The sequence below is a fragment of the Nomascus leucogenys genome, chromosome 12 (assembly GCF_006542625.1).
Source record: "Nomascus leucogenys isolate Asia chromosome 12, Asia_NLE_v1, whole genome shotgun sequence".
Lineage (NCBI taxonomy): Eukaryota > Metazoa > Chordata > Mammalia > Primates > Hylobatidae > Nomascus > Nomascus leucogenys.
The window spans coordinates 93,335,994-93,358,089 of NC_044392.1; positions in this window are offsets into that span (position 1 = coordinate 93,335,994).

Consider the following 22,096-nt stretch of genomic DNA (forward strand, 5'->3'; position numbering starts at 1 on the left):
TTTTTTAAATAATAAAACATCAGCAAAAGCTACTGTTTACTAAATGCCTGCTGTAGTGAGGTGATCTAAATAGCAGTAATCAAATTTGAATAATTATTTTATAGACTCAAAGTTTGTGTGGCTGCATTTTCAATCTAGTTCCGAGTAGAAACACCATTTTTAAAAATCTCTATCCACAATGAAATCTTTCTTTTAAGAGGAATTCATTGATTTGTTGAGAATTTTAGATACTTGGATAGATTTGTGGGGGAAATATTAAAAGAGATGGGAGTCTTTAGGCTTCCAAAAAGTTCTTAACTTTAAACTCATGTTTTAAAACTGCACATGTGAACAAAATTTACGTATAATTTCATGGATTGTATGAATTGCCTTAAGCCAGTTCACAGATCTTTGGCTTAATAATCCCTGCATTAAGGTATAATGAGCCCCATGACATAAAATTCCTTTATAGTAAACAGCTAGTTTGGGACTCTGAGGTCAGAAGAAAGCTAGTTCAATGTGGCACACATACAGCAAACCAGATTTTTCATGGGCAGCACATATGACATTTTGAGACCTTATAGTTGTTTGTTACTAGGTCTGTCCTGTGCATTGTAGGATGTTTCCAACAAGCATCCTTGTCTCCTTCACCCACTAGGTGCCAGTAATTAGTGTACCCTACTCCCCAGTTGTGAGACTACAAATGTCTCCAGAATTACCTACCATTCCCTGGAGGCAAAGATCTCCTCCAGTTGAAAGCCACTGAGCTAAACTCAACTGGGTGCTAAGGCAGTGTGTTTAAGCATGAGCCCCTACCAGTTGATGTTTGAAGTTGCTGAATTTATGAATGTTTGTGTTTATTGAGCCATTAAAGCTTCACTTTCAGAGTGGGGTGGGGGTCCTTGGCAGCTGCCAAGCTGATTAGTTTTGCTTTTCTCCCCAAGGGAAAAAAGGTAAGGGGTGGTGGTGAGTGCAACTGTGCTCCAAAATGCTTCCATCTCGCATTTCACCACTGAAAGATTCCTTTTAGTTAACAAACTACTTTTTTGGAAAGCAACCTACCCTCCCCAAGGGAAGATTAAATCATATTTGCACCTAATTGTGATTTTCCTAATTAGGCCTTAACTTAAAAAAAAAAATGTTTAATGTTTGAAAGCACTAGGCATCAGTTCAAGCCATGAAGACAAAAGTTGGGAGTGTCTAGAACCTAGGGTCACTGGGTTTCTGAGGGGACTGGAATCTGGAAAGCCACGGACATCACCTGCTTTGTAATCACGGGCAGTGTCCTGCCTACAGAAATGACTGAAAGGAAGATAATAGTGATGATCTGCAGCATCTCTCCTTTCCCTGACCCCCCACCCCACCCCAAAATTTGTATTTATTTTAAGTAGAAAAGGAGTTGGGCAGGGAGAAACAGGAGTGTGTGTGTAAATAACGAAACAACAGGAGTGTGTAGTTATTTGAATTAATCTCATTTACTACTCGTCTCAATCCCAGCAGTGAAATTTCATTTGATATTTAAAAATAAGGCTCAGAGATACTAAAGAACTTATCTAACTTCAAACATTCATTAATTGTTAGAGTTGACGTCTGACTCCATAGCTCCTGCTCTTCTCTTGCCTCCATCCTCTCCGTTCCCTCTCTTCATCTTCTCTCTTTTCTTTCTTCCCATTTTGTTCCTTCCTTGACTGTCTGGATAAATGTATATGTAAAATATACAATATAATAATAGGTTCCCATGAGCCACTATTCAACTTAACAATTAAGACATCGCAAAGGTCATTGTGTTTACTTCTATGATTCTTTTTTCTATATTCCTATCTTTCTCTACAGATAAGCATTATCTTAAATTTAGTGCTTATTGTTGCCTTGGCTTTTAAAACTTTACACACACACACACACACACACACACACACACACACACAGTCATCCCTCCATATGAGCAAGTATTGGTTGCCGAACTCCCTGTGGATACCGAAATCTAGGGGTGCTCAAGTCCCTGATATAAAATGTGTTTGCATATTACTATGCTTATCCTCTCATATACTTTAAATCATCTCCAGATTACTTATAATACCTAATACAATGCAAATACTATGTTAATAGTTGTTACGCTGTATTGTTTAGGGAATAATGACAAGAAAAAAGTCTGTGCATGCTCAGTACAGACACATCCTTTTTTCTGAATATTTTTGATCCACAGTTGAATCCATGGATGTGGAGCACACAGATTTGGAATGCCAACTGTATTGCGTATATGAATACCTGAATGACACATAATCAGAAACAGCTAGAAACCTCTGGCAGAAGCCATTCAAATACATGGGTAGGATAAGTCGAATTACCAAATTTAAGTGAAATTCTCTCAGCCTAAAACAAAACTCCCATCTTCAAGCAAGTACCAGAGAAAGACACACAATCTATTATTTTTAAAGGCTGACAAATAAGACAACCCAATATTGTATTCCTAGGAGTCATCTATGTTTTGGCCTGTAGCTAAACGTCATTTATTTTTAAAGCTCTAAAACATACTATCTTATGACTGTGTCATATTTATTTAATAATTTTTTCCATCACTGGATAAATGAGTCCCCTTCACAGTTTTTCTATTGTAAATTGTGCTACTATGAACATTTGACTATGTTTCTTGGTTCAAGACATCTATCCACAGGTGTATCTTCTGGACAGACTCCTGGAAGTGATATTGTTGAGGCATAGGAAATGTGCAACTCTTTGAGATGCTGCCAAACTGCTTTCCTTGAGGATTTTTCCAACTTATACTCCTCCCAAGAATATCTGAGAGTCTGTACTGATGTGCATCATTTCCTACACTTGGTATTTCGGACACTTTGCCAATCCAGTGGGTGTAAAGTGGTATCTCATTATGATCTTAGTTTGGATTTTTCTAATTCCTGGTGAGGTTGAGCATCTTCCTATACATTTATTTGCCAGTTGAGTTCCCTTCTGTGTGAAATGACTGCCTATCCTTTTGCCCATTTCTAGCTTTATTCTTTTTCTTATTGATTTGCAGAATTTTTAATAAAAATTTTAAACTATAGTTTATGTTTTACAAATATCGGATCCCAGTTTGTACCTTGTCATTGTTTTTTAAATAATGGGCATGACTTCTGCTTTTCATACCACATGTTGACTTCTCAGGAAAAGCAACACCGTTGTTCATATTGATCTCGTCCAGTTTTTTCTCTTTATCCTTAAACATTATAGAACACTGCTTCGAGTATTCCTCCTTTTCAGGCTTTTGTGATTTCACTGGTGCCCAACTATAATCAGTAGTAAGTATAGAAAAGTTTTCACTTTGTCAAGGAATTGGAAATAAAGATGTGCTGGACATATGTTCATTTCAGAGGAAGCAAGGGGGTAGGTGTGGGCTACAGTCTTCAGCTTATATAGCGAGATGGCAGCACCTGGACAATTGCATCTTAAAGGCAAGATTAGATGTATGATGCAGAAATTGGCCTCTTTTTCAGAATGAAACTTACAATAGGGAAGTCCCTGGTTCTATAATTTCTTCTTTTAGAGACTAAGTCAACTGTATTTATCTTCCCCAAATTTATGTTTAGTTTCCCCACAGTGCTGGAATTCTAATAATTCAAAATTGATTAGAGTTTAGAAACAAAATCCCCAGGTAACTATTTTTTTTTTTGTGGCTTTTACTTACTTCGAAGTGCCAAGTCTAAGGAAAGAGTCTATTTAAGTTAATTTACACCTTGGGGATACAGGCTTCGTTTGGGGCTTGCAGAATTCCAATTAAATAGAATTAGGGACCCAACTCACCTCATCCATTTGTGAGAGTGTCTTCTGGGAAGGAGAAAAGAAACATTTTATAATCCCATCCAGACAGAAAACTTGGACTGTGGCTACTGCTTATTGAAGGACTGGAGGCACCTGCGTCATTTCTTGGAATTAGAAAAACTGTCTGTATGGTTAAACTTTTTCTATTTTTCTTCCAGATAAAGCTAGGAATACTTTAATTGACGGGTAAAATAAATGTGATAATGGTCATTGACATACCTTGTTTAACATTCATCTGACAACCATATAGCAGAATAATGATTTCAGATATTGCTAAAGATGCTTCAAATAATCTTTGTTTTTTATTTCATTTAATTGTGATATAAATGTACATGCTTGACCTTTAGTTGGGCCAGGTGGTATAGGTGATTGCTAACAGTGCAGCAGAGTAAGTTGTACACATTTTTGGGACGCAAATGCGAATCATTTCACAGAAAGAACTTGGTTAAAAACTGAGCTCTAATAATGTCCAGTTTTATGACTTTACACAACTTATTCTCTTGAGAGCCTATTCCATAGTGTTTAAAATGGGTCAACTATTTAATTCCCAGTGATGCTGTGAGGCTAAGGAAAGATACGTGTGTGAAGTCTGGCATGAAGTAGACGCTCAAAATCGTAACTATAATACATTAATGATTTCTTTTTTGCTAAAAATTCATCTTAAGTTTTGCTTTTTTCATTAAATAAACCTGGTAACCATCTAATCTCCCTTTCCTGATTATGAGGATAAGCCGATTTTCAAGTGAACTTTTAGACTCTCTTAAAGTTAGGATGGGATTATAGCTTTTTTAATGTATGAAGTAACTATTTTTTTCTTTTACTAATCTCTGTGGGAAACATTACTAAGAGTGTGTGCTGAGAAATGAGAAAGTATTTAATAGATCCTTTAGGTTTACAGAAATGACTGATGATGACAGAAAAACACAAAATTCATCAGATAAGCATAAGTGAGCGGTATTGATAAATTTCCAGTACTATCACAGAGTAGCATGAAAAATGCTTGTGTAAGTAAAGCCAATGGGGAGACAGACTATTAAAATCATTTTGGAAGAAATATATTAGCGTCTGTTAAAATTTACATATGGACAAATGTTTAACTGACAAATCTTAGAGAATTAGCTAGCATATAATATGACCAGTAACTTAACCAACATTTATTGAGGGCCGTGAAATACTATGGAAAGGGCAGTAGCTTTAGATTCAGATGGGACTAGGTTTGAATATTGGCTCAATTTACTTTCTATTTGTTCAAGTTCAAACATTTTTTCCCCTTTGAGTCACATTTTCCTTGTATATAGCATAGAACTAAAATGCTTATTGGGAATTAAAAATATATTGCATATGAAATTCATAACAATATTTGAAAAGATGTAGGCTTTCAAAATATAGAAGCCATCAAAATAATAATGATCATAATTGGTTAAATATGGAAGCATAATATTAGGGCAGATATGAATAAATACAATAGTTTTCCCTAAAGTAATTTAAGTATTAGTCTAGTAAAGAAATAAAGTATAATTAAACATTGGCTAGAAATAAACTACCTTTAGAACATCTATGTATAGAATGTTGTAAAATCATAGAGGGCAGAATTACAAACTGATGAATTCAGTTTAAAAAATGGTAATTTTATGGACAGAATTCAGTAAGGATATTATTAGCAGTGGAATTACACTTTCTATGGCTGTAAATGGAGGAAACAGCAAACTATTTAATATGACTTAGCAAATTATCCCTCAAAATTTAGTATATGTAAAGATTACCTGGAAAAATTCTTTAAAATATAGTTTTCTAGCCTTCTTCTTAGGAAATTATGATTTGTTGCTGATGTAAAATACCCCAAAACCTACATTTTTTTTGAGATGGGGTCTCTCTCTTATAGGCTGGAGTATAGTGGCTCAAGTATAGCTTATTGCAGCCTTAAACTCCTGGGCTCAAGTGATCCTCCTGCCTCAGCCTCAAGAGTAATTGGGACCACAGGCACAGGCCACCATGCCTGGCTAAAAATCTACATGAAAAAAAAAAAAAAAAAGCAATGAAGTGATTTTGATGTAGGTGGTTTTCTGACCCTTTCAAATGCAAGGGTCTAATAAAATATAAAGTATAGATTGGAAATATTCAAGTCAACAAGTCCAATTAGAACATTATTAGGAGTGTCCTGGTCAGAGAAAATCAGACTGCCCAGCAGAAAATGTTTTGTGAGATATCAAGGACATAGATAATAAAACTTGATGATTGTTTTCTTGTAAGACAAGCACATTGAAGGCAACTAAAAGTTGAATTCCCCATGGTTGGCTAATCCTTTTCTCCTATTTGTTTTTGATATACGACTCTTCACTTATATTTCTTCTCTACCACTCATTCTGTCCTCCTTTTAAGGAAGGCTTACATATCGATGCTTCTTCACAGAGTGATGCTTTCACTACCATTTTATTTTTGGTGGGCCATTCCCTGTTGAAATTCAAACATACCTGCACATATACATTGAAGATTCATAATCGATTCATTCCTAGGTTTAATAAATTTATATAACCCTTTTCTGTAGGCTATGTAGATGAAAAAGCTCCACATGGTGTTGTAATGATGATGTAAGGACTACTGGAAAAACAGTAAAAGGAGATCTAGAGTTACTCTTGGTCGAGGTTGTCAAGGAAAGGGTGGAAATTATGCTAGCCCTCTATGTAAGATTCCAGTGTAGTTACCACCCGACACTACAAGGGCCACTAAACATATTAAAAATATACTGACCTTCCTAACTAAGGAAAAACAAATAAGATGCTATTATACCATTTTATAAAAAATAAAAAAAATTTATCAAATAAGCATGAGCAGTATTGGTAAGTTTTCAGTACTGTCACAGAGTAGAGTGAAAAATGCTTATGTAAGTAAAGCCAGTGGGGATATAAACTATTAAAACCATTTTGGAAAGGAATCTGTTAGCATCTGTTAAAATTGACGTACAGACATATCTGTAAAACAGCATCCCAGCTTTTAGGGATTGTTGATTAAAATCACCAATATGGACAAGTGTACATATAAATACATTTAATGGATTATTTTTATTGGCTCGCAAACTGAAAGAATCTTGAGTGTCTATTGATAAACAAAGGGTTAAAAATTATGGTACATATCTAAGAAGAAATATTAGCTATAAAAAAGAGTTGGATCTATACGTATTGACCCAAAGGAATGTCCATGATATATTATGAAGTGCAAAGAGTAAGCTGCAGAGTTGTCGATACAGAACGTTGTGATCTTTGTAATAAACAAGGTTAAGAAAGACACCTAACAAACTCTCATACTTTTCATGACCTCAGAATGGTAAGATTGAGACTATGTCTGTGTGCGGTTTGTATTAGATTGGTGCAAAAGTAATTGCAGTTATTGCCGTTAAAAGTAATGTCAAAACCACAATTACGTTTGCACCAACCTAATATTTTTATGCAACTATATATTGCTAATGTAATATTTTAAAATGCAACCAAGTATAGCAGAGAGGATGAGATTTGGTAAGAAAGGTGGCACCTACTGACAACGGGTTCAATACATCGTGTTGCAGGTGACCCACATACGCAAAATAAAGGCTCATCCTTGTATACCAAAAGCTGGCAATTTTTATTTTTTATTTTTGGCATTGATAATGTTTGAAGCCAAGAATTAGTAATATGTTACTGATCAATTTCTTGTAATATTTATTTTCCTTTAAAATTAAGGCTTACCTTACAAAAAATGAATTATTGCCAAACGTTTTGAAATTTTGAACAGAAATTCCAGGAAGCCTGAAGCATCTGGGTAATGTATGAGTCACAAGGAAGGAATCTATCACTATCTGGACAAAGCTTTTCTTAAAAACATAAGCAGGGCAATAGGTCATGGGCGGTCGATTACTTTATTTGTAGTGACATAAGTAAATATTAACAGAACTGCGCTCTTCAGAATGATTGATGACTAGTTAAAAGGAACTTACACATTTCTTATGCAGAGTTTTAAGGAGTTGATTTTATCCTCTTTTATTCTTCTTTCACCACCCCTTTAAAGAGATTTTCTGGGAAATAAAGAAGGTGAGTAGTTTCCTAATGAGAAGTTTCTTTTTACACCCAGGGAAGGGAGGAATACATGTGCTCAGCAATTCTCATTCTGATCATTTAATTTTATACTTAACACTTGGATCAAAAACCTTTCTCACAAAATCCATGTAATATGGATATATTAACATTAATTCTGCTTGACCATCACGTTACACCTTGTCACTCATTAATATGTTTCATTTACACATATTTATCAATAATCATATTTAGGGAAAGGAAATAGTAATAAAGAACCAAACAGACCAAGTTTATGCCTCATGGAAATTGCTTTGTCTCAACGTGATTATCGGATCTTTGATCTCTCCCTATATATCACGTGCCATTTCCATTCAGACCCAAGGAAGTGATCAGAATTTTTGCCCCCTTTTAATTGGCTATATTGTTTCCATTTAGCTGATATTTTAGACTTTATACTATATTGAGCATAGTTTGTAACTTGGAATTTTCTTGTATTTAACAATACCTCATTTAATGATTTTAACTGCCTATTTACTTTTTTTAAAAAAATTATATTTGACAGTGGTTTAAGTTTACATTGATACATTCACTCAGTCAAAAAAGGATTGCTTCCTAAGTCAGGCACTATGCTAGGCCTTAGGATGATTACTCTAAGCAAAAGTTATGGCCTACTGGGGGAGAACAGGTGATTTAAGTGCTATGATACTCACAGGGCTGGCTTTCTGGGTGTGCAGTATGTATAGTTACACAGGGCCCTGCACTCAGAAGCACCTGTGCTGGTTTTAATGTTCTGTTGTTGCTGTTTGGACAATCTCAATAGTTTTGTCTTTGAACTTGTGCTCTGTTGTGCATTGGAATGATTGAGGATGTGTGTCATTGTAGGAGATATACACAATATGCATATCTGCTGTCATTTTTTTGCCTCCTCATTGTCATGTAGCATTTGTTATGCCCCGTGCATGCAGAATGTGTTTTTCTCTTAGGTATGAGAGTTCAGCAAGACTCAGATAGTACAAGACTACTGTGCTATGTTCGTGACTGAGTAAGTGCACTAAGAATCTTGCAAGATATATTTTCTGTTGAAACCCGAACTTGCTTCAAACACAGAAACAAGGCAATGATGTCTTAAACACAGTGGTTAAGGCGCCCTATAATATCCTTTTTCTATTTATTTCCCTGTATTACCCAACCATTTGAATATGAGTACATAGAAGTGATGAGAAAGATAGGGAAATCCATAGGTTATTTTCCTGTCAGTTCTTCCCTACTCATCAGAAAGATGAAGGTAGAAAATGTAAGCAGAATTTGTGTGCATCAAAAAGTTTAATAAAAACAGTTGAGATAGTTTTGTGTTAGGTTTGTATCATTCTAGTAAGAAAATATTACATATACACTAGTTATAAAATATGAAATGTGCAATTTCAGTGATTCTGCATATGTTAAATACTATCATGTTTTCACTTAAAATTGACATTATAAAACAAAGAATAGTAAAATTCATGCTAATAATTATTTATAGATTTTTACAAGTTAGAATGACACTAAATACCAAATAAAGGCCGAGTGCGGTGGCTCACACCTGTAATCCCAGCACTTTGGGAGGCCGAGGTGGGCGGATCACGAGGTCAGGAGATCGAGACCATCCTGGCTAACACAGTGAAACCCCGTCTCTACTAAAAATACAAAAAATTAGCCAGGCGTTGTGGCAGGCACCTGTAGTCCCAGCTACTCGGGAGGCTGAGGCAGGAGAATGGCGTGAACCCGGGAGGCGGAGCTTGCAGTGAGCCGAGATCGCGCCACTGCTCTCCGGCCTGGGCGACAGAGCGAGACTCTGTCTCAAAACAAAACAAAACAAAAAAACATGAGAAATCTAGAGAGACCACAGAAGAAAAGAAAAAGCCTTACATTTTAATGACATTAGTGGCAATATTTTTCCTATTTTTTTGAATGAGGAGTTCCACATTTTTTTAATTGGGCCTCACAAATTATGTAACTGGACTAGATCAAGGAAATACAATTTTCACATTTTCCCGATGACACTCAACCAGAAGCAGCAGAGCTGATACTGAAGTCTAGATGTGGATAATTCCAATGCTTTTAACCACTACAGTATATTCTATAAAAGCTTAGCTGTGCTATTATGATGATGGTAGGGATGTGGCAGAAAGAAGGAGAGAAAAAAAGTGGATTATAGATTATGAAGGAGGATACCGATTTGTCCCCTCTTCAAAACCCTGGTAAAATGCTAACACTAGAAAAATGGCATTAGGGAGTGTGATTATTGGCCTTTGTTCTGACCACTTTCCCTGTGATTGCTGCAATTTACCTTGTGGCAAGAGGAAGATTTTTGGATACGAAGACATTTATTATTTTTTGAACCATGTTTTACAGGCCATCAACTTGTCATTCTGTTTATAAATAAATTGGATTCTGAAAGAGGATTAGGATTTATACTCTGGATTAATCATCTGTTGATAATCCCCTTGTAATAATGTATATTATTATTTCATAAAAAGTATACACTGCAAATAAATACATAAATATTTAAAAAGGGAACTTCAGGGTACTTTGAAGACTTTAGTCCCTTCTTCAGACATTAAAGGGGTCCAATGTACAGATGGCCCTCATATGTACAGGTTTCACATTTGCTGATATTTGAGATGAAGAAAAAGACAAAAATAATACAACAATAAAAATGATATGAAATATACAATATAACAACTTTTTACCCAGCATTTACATTGTATTAGGTATTTTAAGTAATCTAGAGATGATTTAAAGCATACAGAAGGATACATATAGGTGCTATGCAAACACTGCACCATTTTACAGAAGGGCCTTGTGCATCTGAGGATTTTGTTATCTATGGGGGTTGAGGGATGGAGGTTGGGGACTGGTAAGGTTGTGGAGAAATGTGTTTTGGAAACAATTTCCCAAGGATACTGAGGGTCAACTCGTGGTGATACTCACTCACCACTCCTCTTTTGTCTATAGCATTAACAGAAAAGATGCATGGGTACACGTCCATGGTATGACATAATCAAGGTATGCAAGGTAACATACATAAAATAGTATGTTAAATGCAGATTATGAAATCTGAAATTTTTAGGCAAAGCCAGAGAAGAAAAAATATTACTTCAAATATGGCTTAAAAGAAAATTAGTTAGAAGCATATAGTGTACAGAAGTGGAATTAAATCAGAATAGAGTTTACATCTCGTGTATTTTTAAAAAAAACACATTTTTTTTTTTTTTACTATCCCTGAATGATAGTACATAAAAGAACAATAGTTACAATACAAGCCTAAATACTCTTTAAGCATAAGGGATGACATGAATGTACAATTTCCAGATTATTAAAGTTGGGCAACTTTTCACAAGTTTTAATTGCATTTAACCATCTGAATAAGTTAATAATTACATGATGAAAAGTATGAAACACTTAAGACATAGGTGGGGTATTTTATATTACTTTGTTTCAGAAAGAACAAACAATAAAAAATATATATACTTATATATTTCTAGAGTGGCTGAAATCTGATATATCTATCAAATACATTTAAAAACCAGTTTCATTTAAAAGTAACCACAATTTTTTTGAACAATAGTGCCAATACAGGTCTAGATATGCCTCCATTATAAGGAATAACATGGATGAGTATAAGGAGTATCAAGGCCTGTATTGAGAACTCTTGTTCTTTTATGTATATTGAGAACTCTTGTTCTTTTATGTACTATAACTCAGGGACAGTTAAAAAAAAAAAAAAAAAAACCAAAAACATGGTGGTTATTTTTAAATGAAACTTGGTTTTTAAACAGATTTGATATATCAGATTTGTAGATTAGAGGGGAGCAAAAGATTAACAATATCTCCCGTATTGTCTTCTAAATATGACAGAGAAGTATAAAGTTGTTGATAAATGGTTGATAAATTAGTAACTGCTTTAACTCTGCTTCCAAGAGCTTGGTAATAAATATATGTCAAATGCAAGGACAGTGTACTGTGCCAAGGCTGCTGTTGCAGACACTAGTGTCATGCCACCAAGAAGATAAACATATGAGAGTTAAGACTGAAAGTGATCTCAACAAGCTGAAAGAATGGATTGAAATGAATGAGAAAATCCTACAGTGATAATTGTAAAGTCTTGCGATTTGGTTCAAATATTTTGTGTGTCAATGTAGGATAGAAAAAAATGTATTCCACATTGTTGTTGTACTTAGTGGCTTTCACTGAGTGTGAGTTTAATATTTGTCAACAGTGAGTTATCAAAGCCAAAGAGGACAATCTGGTCGTAGCTTGCATTAATAGAAGCAGAAAATCTCAAACAAAGGAGGAATTATCCCAGGAAATCAGGAAACAGTAGGGCTGACTACACTAGTCAGATTACATCATAAAAATTATATTAAAAGGCAGATTAAATAAACATTTGAGGAAAATGGGAATATTTTATCTGTAGAAAGAAAGGTGTTGGGGAAACATGATGACTGCCTTTGCTTTTTAAAGGGATCATATATAACAGATGGGTAAAATTTATTCTTTGCAACTCAAGTAGATGTATGACTTTTGAAAGGAAGTTATGGAGAGGCCATGTGTGATCCAACAAGTTAAATGTAGCACTTCCAGTAATGTCACTACTGCTGTCTATACCCTAAGGGAAAGAAATGACTGTATCGAAAGGATATCTGCACTTGTATGTTTGTTTCAGCACTAGTCACAATAGCAAAGATATGGAATCAACCTGTGTCCTTCAACAAATGTATACAGAAAACGTGATATATATAACATATATATAATCATATATGATATGTATATATCATATATATCATAACATATATCATAGATATGTATATATATCATATAAAATATATCACATGTATATATCATATATAAAATATATATCATATTATATATCGTATATCATATAAAATATATATCACATAATATATATCACATATATCTCATATATGTATATACATATATAACATATAACATATACAACATATAACATCTATGTCATATATATGTTATATACAACATATAACCTGTAACATATATAACATATATAACATATACATCATAACATATATGTATATATGTATATATCATATATAATATATGATATATCATATAACGTATATAATATGATATATAAGATATATGATATATAATCATATATGATATACATAATCATATATATGATATGAAATCAATATGATAGATATGATATATATATCCCATAGAATATTACTCATCCATAAAAATAATGCAATCATGTCTTTTGCAGCAACGTGAATGGAACTGGAAGCCATTTTTCTAAGTAAAATAACTCAGAAACAGGAAGTCAAGTAACCCATGTTCTCACTTATAAGTGGGAGTTAAACAAAGGATACACATGAACATATAGAGTGAAATAATAGACACTGAAGACTACAAAAGATGGGAGGGTTATGGCGGGCTGAAGATTGCAAAATTACCCATTGGGTACAATGTTCACTATTCAAGTGATGGGTACACTAGAAGCCCAGACTCGACCATTACAGAAAACACGTGAGTAAGAAATCTGTGCTTGTACCTCCTAAATCTATAGAAAGAAAAAGTAAAGCAGACTGGACACTTTTCCAAGCTATGAATTCACTTGCATTGAAAGTACATAAGATGCTGGAAATTCAAGTTACCATTGTAAAAGATTCCTTTGCTGAGTGACAGGTTGGACTAGATAAGCTCTGTTTCCTTCCAGGATACAACATACTTCAAGAATCAAATTGAAATGGGAAATTAGACACCATGTGAATGATGACTACTGCTAATAAAGCAGTATCTTTGCCATAATACAAGTTTTCTTACTATACCATAGGAATATTCCTTTGTCTGCAGTGGCACCAGTCCACTATTATTCATTTTCTACCATGTATTTGAACTTTGGAATAATTATTTGGAAAAACATTTTACTAAATTGAATTCACAATAAAAATTCTTCTGTTTGTAAAATAATGAAAACATAGGTATAGAAGTCATGATATTTAAACTGTTTTCTTCCCAGATATCTATATATATTATCTCTCTTTATTTGTAGTTCTGACATTATTTTACGAAATAAATAATAAACCTTCAGCTTAATATTCAAAAAGTCTAAAATGTAACTAGTCATGGTCAACTGTGAAAATAATTATAAAGTAAATACTTTTTCCCCACTTTTTTTCTTGATGGTTTGCCAGTGTTCTATAATATTGGACTCTGGGATAAATGCTAAAGCTGACTGGATTTGATCAAAGCTCTTTCTTGTCATTTCCATCTCTTAAAAGACTCGCCAAACAGACATGGTCAAAGATGAGGCAGCCGAGTTTATCTATTCCAGCCTCTTCTGTACCGAAAATTGTATGCTTTAAAAGCCAAGAAGATACAGTATCAAACAAGAATATGATTCATCTTATTGTAAATGTAATTTTGATTTGTTCTATCCAATATGAGAAACTATAAATCACAGACATATTCAGTGAAATGAAACCAAATTATAAGGTAAACTTTAATTTTAAACAGAGATGTTAAATTCATTCTCTTCTTAGAGCTCATACACCAGCTCTAGGCAAATAGATATTTGAGTGTCGGCATTAATCCAGCAACAAAAGAGCAAAGCAAGGCAAACAAACAAAAAACAACAAGTAAAAGTTCATGGAAGTGGAGTTTACCCTGTACTACACTTGCTGCTTCATAATTGTAAACCACAGTAATGTGTGTGCCTACGTGTGATTATCTAGTTTTATTTTTCTCAGATGAGTTACAAGAAATATCTATGCAAGGTAGTTAACTCTTTCCAACAGAGGCAGGCTATCAGGGCAGCAAGTAGAAAGCTTTTGGCCTGAGGCCTACTGTTACTGGTAAACAACAATTTCTTGCACTGCCACTGTAATTTAAATTCAGTAGAAGGCAGGTTTATAAACTCACATTATGACCCAAACTTTATGGTCCTTTTATATCTCCTGGGTTCTGATCACATTGAAACTTTCTCCGTCTGAAGCAATTTAATACAAACATTCCTTTGGCAGCCTACAAAATGTGATTTTTCGTCAACCTTTTATAGGTATGTTGGGTGCATATTGTAAGCCCAGTTGGAAAAGGGGTTGGGGTGGGGGAAAAAGAACTGATGACAATGTAAGCATTGAAACTTAGGTGTTGTCCTCCTATAAAATAGATTTGTAAATGAAAAATAATCAAAGATCATCCTAGCCCATTTTGTGTGTGTGTGTGTGTGTGTGTGTGTAGATGACAGATGAACAAAATTTTGGCTGAACATCTTAGTCTGTGAACAAGTAGCACTAACAAGCTCAACAATTAGAAATTTTCTAGCCCACAAAGTCATCTTCGATTCTCTCTGCTTTCCAGCCCCCACAAACTGTTTCTTTCTGAAAGTGGAAAATCTCTCTTTTGCCTGTGAGTCTAATTCTAAGCCATAACCCCTAAACGTGTAAGTAGAATGAGGAACAAGAGAATAGTAAGGTTTCTACCTCATAATTTTATTAGAATAGGTGAGCTAAAAATAATGCCAGGTGTTTTAAGAGCATTGTACTCTTAAAATACACTGGGAAAAATCGAGTATGGAAAAAAAAACTATGGTGGGCACAGGTGCAAGATTTGAGCAGGGAAAACTGGACTAAAAAGAAATGCATGGGTACTATATTTGCTGTGTAAAAATCCAGAAATATACATAATGATGAAACCCTTGGAAATCTAAGGCACTTAATGTAATGGCTATTTGGTTTTGGAGTAGTCATTTGATAATACTACCATCAGTTACAACTTTTAAAATGACATGTTTCAAATAATTCTAGCGCTGCAGAGAGAATGAAATTGCCAGCCAGTTTAATTTTCTCTCAGCAATTCTTTCCTTACTTTCTCAAAGATCAGAATGTAAGGGGACAGATTGTTTTACATATGTGATGAAGATAGTGAATTGCTCTGAAACTAAAATTAGGAGGCAATGGCAACAATTATCGTGATGGGGCACCCATTTGAATCTCAGTGCTTGGAATATTTTTTAAGTGAGGAGTCAGTTACTATAGAAAAAAGCGTTAAAAATATAAGCCGTTTATTCCATCACAAAACAAAACAAAACAAAAAATGGTAATTAGGACTGGTGATAGATGTATCAATTAAGTTCATTGTGGTAATCATTCCACAGTATCTATGTATACCAAATCATCATATAGTATACATTAAACTCACACAAGTTTACTTCTCAATTATACCTCAATAAATCTGGGGAAAATAGACATTTAATATTGAAGGAAATGAAATCAACTAAGTTGGTGACATTAGACATACCCGTACAATGAGAGATTTTGTGTATGCGTATGTGTGTATATATACAAACATATAAACAATGGAATATTATTCCGCCTTTAAAAAGAAAGAGATCCTGTTAATTTTTGAAAACATAAAGCTGGAGAACATTATGTTAGGTCAAGTAAGCCAGACATAGAAAGACAGATACTGCATGATATCACTTATATGTGGAATCTAAAAAGTTAAACTCAGAAACAGAGAGTGGAATCATGGTTGCCAGGGGAGGGGGAAGTAGGGAGATGTTGGTCAAAGATTACAAACCTTTAGTTATAAGATAAATGTGTTCTGGAGGCCTAATGTACAACATGATGACTATAGTAGATCGTAATATATACTTAAAATGTCCTAAAAGAGTAGATCTTAAGTATTCTTACCACACACAAATGGTAAATATGTGAAATGGATATATTAATTAGCTTGATTGTGGCAATCATTTTACAATGTATATGTGTACCAAAACATCATTGTACACCTTGAATATATACAATTTTTATTTGTCAATTATACCTTAATAAACCTGAAAAAAGGTGACATTTAATATTGAAGCAAAGAAAACCAATGAAGTTGATGAAAAACTTAGTAACAGGTAAACAATGTGTCCATTACCCAGGGCAAGAGAAGGTAGACTGATGAAGTGCAGATAAACTGAGCTCTGTTCCGAATTTGGCCTGCTGAATATATTCATAATCTCTACATTCCATTTGTGTTCCATTGTGACTGCATTATCACTAATGGCCTTTCTACACTTTATTGGTATTGCATGTGTTCATAACCCCACTCCGTGATACTGGACCAAATCCCAAGGATATTAAGAAAGTACATTGACGGGGAGCCCCTTGAAAGATGGCTCTTAGTGGACTGCCCCTGCTGTGGAATCATTCAGGACTGGGTAGTAGTCCCTAAATGTTGCTACTATGTCATCATTGCTTGGATATTTGTAAATTTCAGCTGTACATAATTTTTTAAAAATATATTTTTCATTTCCCTTAAGTAAAATAATATCTCATACCTTTTTGTTTTCTCAAGTTTCTGAAAGAAGAAAATATGTGGGAAAAAGTGATAGGGGTAACTAAAGTGAAAATCTCCATGTCTGAGTTTAAAGAGCATTTTCCCATGAGCATTTAAGATATTCTGTAGTACTGTGACTTTAAAAATCCAAGTTAGAGTGCACGCTAACTTTGTAAGTCTGTGATTTACTTAAGCCCCTTTCCTTAGTTCACCAAATAGTTTCCTTTAGGTATCTTATTCCATACATTTTCAATGAAAATTTACAGGCTGGTAGCTACATACTGAAAATAAATCCTGATTTTTCAACTATATCACACATGTACTCTGAGTTCCCTTTTAACAAGAAATGCGTGAGTTTTCACTTTAACTGAGAAATTTTCCAAATGCTACTAAGTACAAGGTAATTAGCCTTTGCTTTTCCCAGAAGAAAAAACTGTGGTGAAAAATTGTAATTTCTCTGATAACGGTTCTCCTAAAGCTACTTTTCTACAGTGCTCCCAGCTGATGATGCGTTTCATGATGGAAAAACATGAATTGTTGCAATTCCATAAAATAATTAAGTTGAGAAGTATCCACAGTACTCAAAATTGATTTACAGGAAAATGTCTATTTTTTTTCATCTTCATGTTATACCAGAAGGAAATATCTTAGCACTGGAACTCAATTTGGAAACAAAATGAAAAAGCAAAATAAAATTGAAAAATAACAGCGAATGGATTTTTTTTTTGTTTTCTCCCAGTATACATGTTTCTAAAAAGTACTACCGGAGGAACTATGTACAGGTAGTTTCAAAATATTTTCCAGAAGGAGAGATTCTTTGGCCTTCCAGGTTGATACAACTACTTTTAGTTTTATGGGTTAAAAAATAGTAGGCGTTCAAATTAACAAAAGATACAGGCTTAATGTATAGGCACTGCTTCTTGAAATTTAATCAGTTTTGGAACTATCTAGTGCCTTGTATGAGATTGTTATTGCAGTGAAATGGCAGCTATTAATAAAATCGTATTCACTGTAGTAGGCAGAAGATAAATTATCTTTAAAAAAAAAAAGAGGTCCCTCATAAGGAGGACAATTACAGGGCTGTCACAGAATTTTAAAAACATGGGACATACAGCATAGTGTTCAGCATTCACCCTTATCTCAACCATACTGATGGCCAATTGGCCAGTACTCAAGCCAACATTTTAAAGTGTCCAATAGGATTATAATTCACATAGTGTAAGGTAATGGCTTAATTTTATTGGTGGGGCTATTCCTGTTAACATGGTCCATTTTCTTTGATAGGATACCTAAAACCTAAAAGGAAGAAGAAAATCAAAATAAGAGGATTTAGAGAGGGATTCTCAGATAAAAGTGACTTTTCTAAGAGATGAGTAGGGTATTATATAATTGTTTCCTAGATATGTTTCCTTTTTCATATTTATGGTATTAATTGAGTAGTTTTAAAAATGTTTTTCATAATAATTAGAATAATGTTTTATTCTGGCAATGAAAGAAACTTCATTATAGAAAATTAAGAATGGACAAAAGCTTAGAGATGAACATCAATGACAGTTAATATTTTGTAATTTATAATAAATATAAATTTAGATTTAGGTCGCTTTATTTGAGGCACTGTGTTAAACACCTTAAAAGCTGTGCTATATTTCTTAGAAATGTTTTTAGGCTGATACTGTTTTTAATACCAAGATATAAAACTGTTAATATTTTGGAATGAATATAGATTTTTTTCCTCAGTGCCTGTCAATTTGTACACATATATAAGCACACTCAAATTTCTTTTAACACAATTGTTAAAAATTGTTTAAAAAGCATAACACAATGTACTCTTTTATCTTGTTTAGTAACTTTCCAAAACTTAAATTTTTTGTAAACATTTTCACGTTATTACAATTTTAATGGCATTACTTTTTAGTGTTTGAGTGGCCTTCTTTTGACTGCTATAATTTCTTTAACCCCTACTATTTGATACGTAATATTTCCCTGCGAAAAATTATAATTGTATTTGAATTCTTAAATACTTACACACATTTCAAAATTAAACTCTCCACTTTCTATGCTAAGAAACACTTTAAATTACATGGGTATATTAGTTGTTCTTTGAAATATTGAAAAGCAAATTTGCCTGATATTTTTGACTCTAGCTCTTTCTATCAGAAGTTTCTTTTGATTAACTTACAGATTGTTTTCCTATCTTTTGGACTGTTTGACCATACTTTTGAGTCCATTTAAAAATACACGTATTTTATTTATTTTTTAAAGTTTATTACCCTCAATTATCCAGTAAAACATACATTTTTAAACCTTTTTATTTGTTCCCTTTGTTATTTACAATTTCGTGAGCTTTAGCAATGAATTTATTAGGTTTGGCAAAGTGATGTTTATTACATTGAAGTTTTGGAAAAAATACCTCCAATTCCTTAATTCCTTTAGCAATTTTATTTTATTTCTGATTTTTAGTTACTGTGGAAAAATGTGAAAAGTAGTTATTGATTGATACAGTAACCAGTGGAGTCTGTTTACTGTTTAAAGTAACAGAGGACAAATGTTACTAGTTGGTGTGACCAATGATGGTTGTCAAAAGAGATGATTCTAATCAGAATCACCACCAAAGTCTCTCTTGAGAGAAAGAGAGGGCTGTGCCTGGAGCGCTTGACTCATTTGCCCTATTTTTCAGGAGAATAGAATCAACTTTCATGATATAATTAATATCCTTGAGAAGAAGAAACATTAAGTTGTTGTTCTATTACTATACTTTTTACCAAGAATTTTAATAACAATTTCTAACCAGAAAATCAGATGGGGCCTTAGCCAATTCTAAATTTAGCTTAGCTAATTAATTAATTACCTTAGTCATCAAGTATTTTTTGATGTCTTCTATGTACTAAGTGTTGAGGTATTTGCTAGAAATATTAAAGAATATGTAATCTTTGCTTTCAAGAAGCTTATAGTCCAATGGAGGTGTCAGGCATGGGTGATGTTTACAATGCAGTGTGATAAAAGATACAGTTAAAATATATACAAAATGCTATGGAAGCACAAAAAAGGTTCCACTTCTTAGATAAGTCATAGAGGAGTTTTCAGAAGTAGTGATACTTATGTTAGATGGGAGTCTTTCACAAGGTGTATGTTTGAAAGTGATGCTTAAGAAATGGGCAAACCTACAGAGACCCCAAAATCTGGTCGTGTGTACAGGCTGTACTGAGGGATGTAGTAGAATTTATGCTTGGAACTGCGTGCAATAGGCCAGATTCTAACATTTGGAATTCATCACCTGGGTAAAGGCAGGACAGAAGAGGCCTAGTCATTAACAGTAGCTTTAGACCCTTGTCTAGAATGATGAGTCTATGGTCCGGAGCTTTGTCTATCTTGTTCATTATCACATCCCCAGTAGATAAAGAGTGTCTGGCATATATTATACCTGTAATACCTTAAATGTTGATGGAATGAATGACATTCAACTTCAATGAAGGACAATCATCTAAAGACAAAATTTCACATTTTGTGAGAGAGCACTTTGCAACATCTGATGATACGTTTCAGTGTTTCGATAGATACACTGAGAGGATATGATCTCCCCTGATATAGAATAATTCCCATAAATTTAATTATATTCACAATCCACATTATCTAATAATTTTTCTCAAGTGAATCAATCAAAGGCTTTGGAGAATTCATTATTACTATGGCCTTATAAAAAACTTTTAAATTGTTGACAAATACGTCAATATTTACATGAATTAATAAGTGACATACAATGCTCCCACTGAACAGATAAATAGAAAAGTATTAATGAAACTCTCGGGAGTTAATGTTAATGACAACAAAAAATACAATTTTAGGTATAGAGTTGCTGATTTTCCTTGTGGGTTCTGGAATCCCAAATAACTACAAAACCAAAGTGTTCATCTTTGTCTTGCATATCCATTCCCCTGCTTGTATGAGAAAGATTCCTTTTAAAAAAGATAATTAAATTTATAGCAGAGACTTTTTTAGTAATCAAACTTTAGCAAATATATATAGATCAGTTCCCTTCACTGATGATGCAATAAGAGAATAAGGTACTTCAGAATGAGGTTTATGTTGGGATGAAAAAGAACTTATAAAAAGCGTGAACTTTCAAATGAATCATAAAAACAGGGAGGAGGCTATAGTTTCGGAATATATGTACATTTTTTAAACCAAATTCTTTGAAAAATACAGAACAGGCTAAATATAATCATATTTATTTAACTATTGAATTATGAAGGTATCCTTATTCCTTGATCCATGTTGTACAAGTGAAAATATATCAAGTGCCTCAGCATATTTATATGTTTTGTCCGAGACAAGGAGTTAAAAGGAGAAACAGAGGTGACATGAAAGAAATGGAATGGCCTGAGACAAAGACCAGTTTGTTTAGTTTAATTAGATGGTGCAGAGAGTTATTTTAAGTTTAACAAGGAGTTATGGGGGTTATCCATATCCTTAATCTTCACTTCCTTAACAAAACCACACACATTTATAGCTTATAAATTATATTTTCTCTCAGATATATCAGAAAATGCCTTTTTAACTCTAAAGAAAAAAAGTAAGGTAATGTATGTTTTAAATAAAATAAAAATTTGTCATTAGGCTTTCAGGTTAGTAATTCAGGAGACTATGAAAAAAATACATAGCTGTGGTTTATATGAGCAAACCAATCTGCTTCCTGAATGGATGTGCAACTGTTCAAACTGTAGCTCTGTGTATTAAATAATGTTTGGAAAAGGCCCTGTGGTTATTTGCAAACCATGTTTAGATTTAAACTTAATATTTTGAGCCCAAGAGAAGGGGATCACCATAAACTCATGTCATCTGTCAAATAGATAATACACAAGAGGATTCTGGTAGTATAGCAATAAGGATTTGGGAACTGGCTGCCAAAGGTG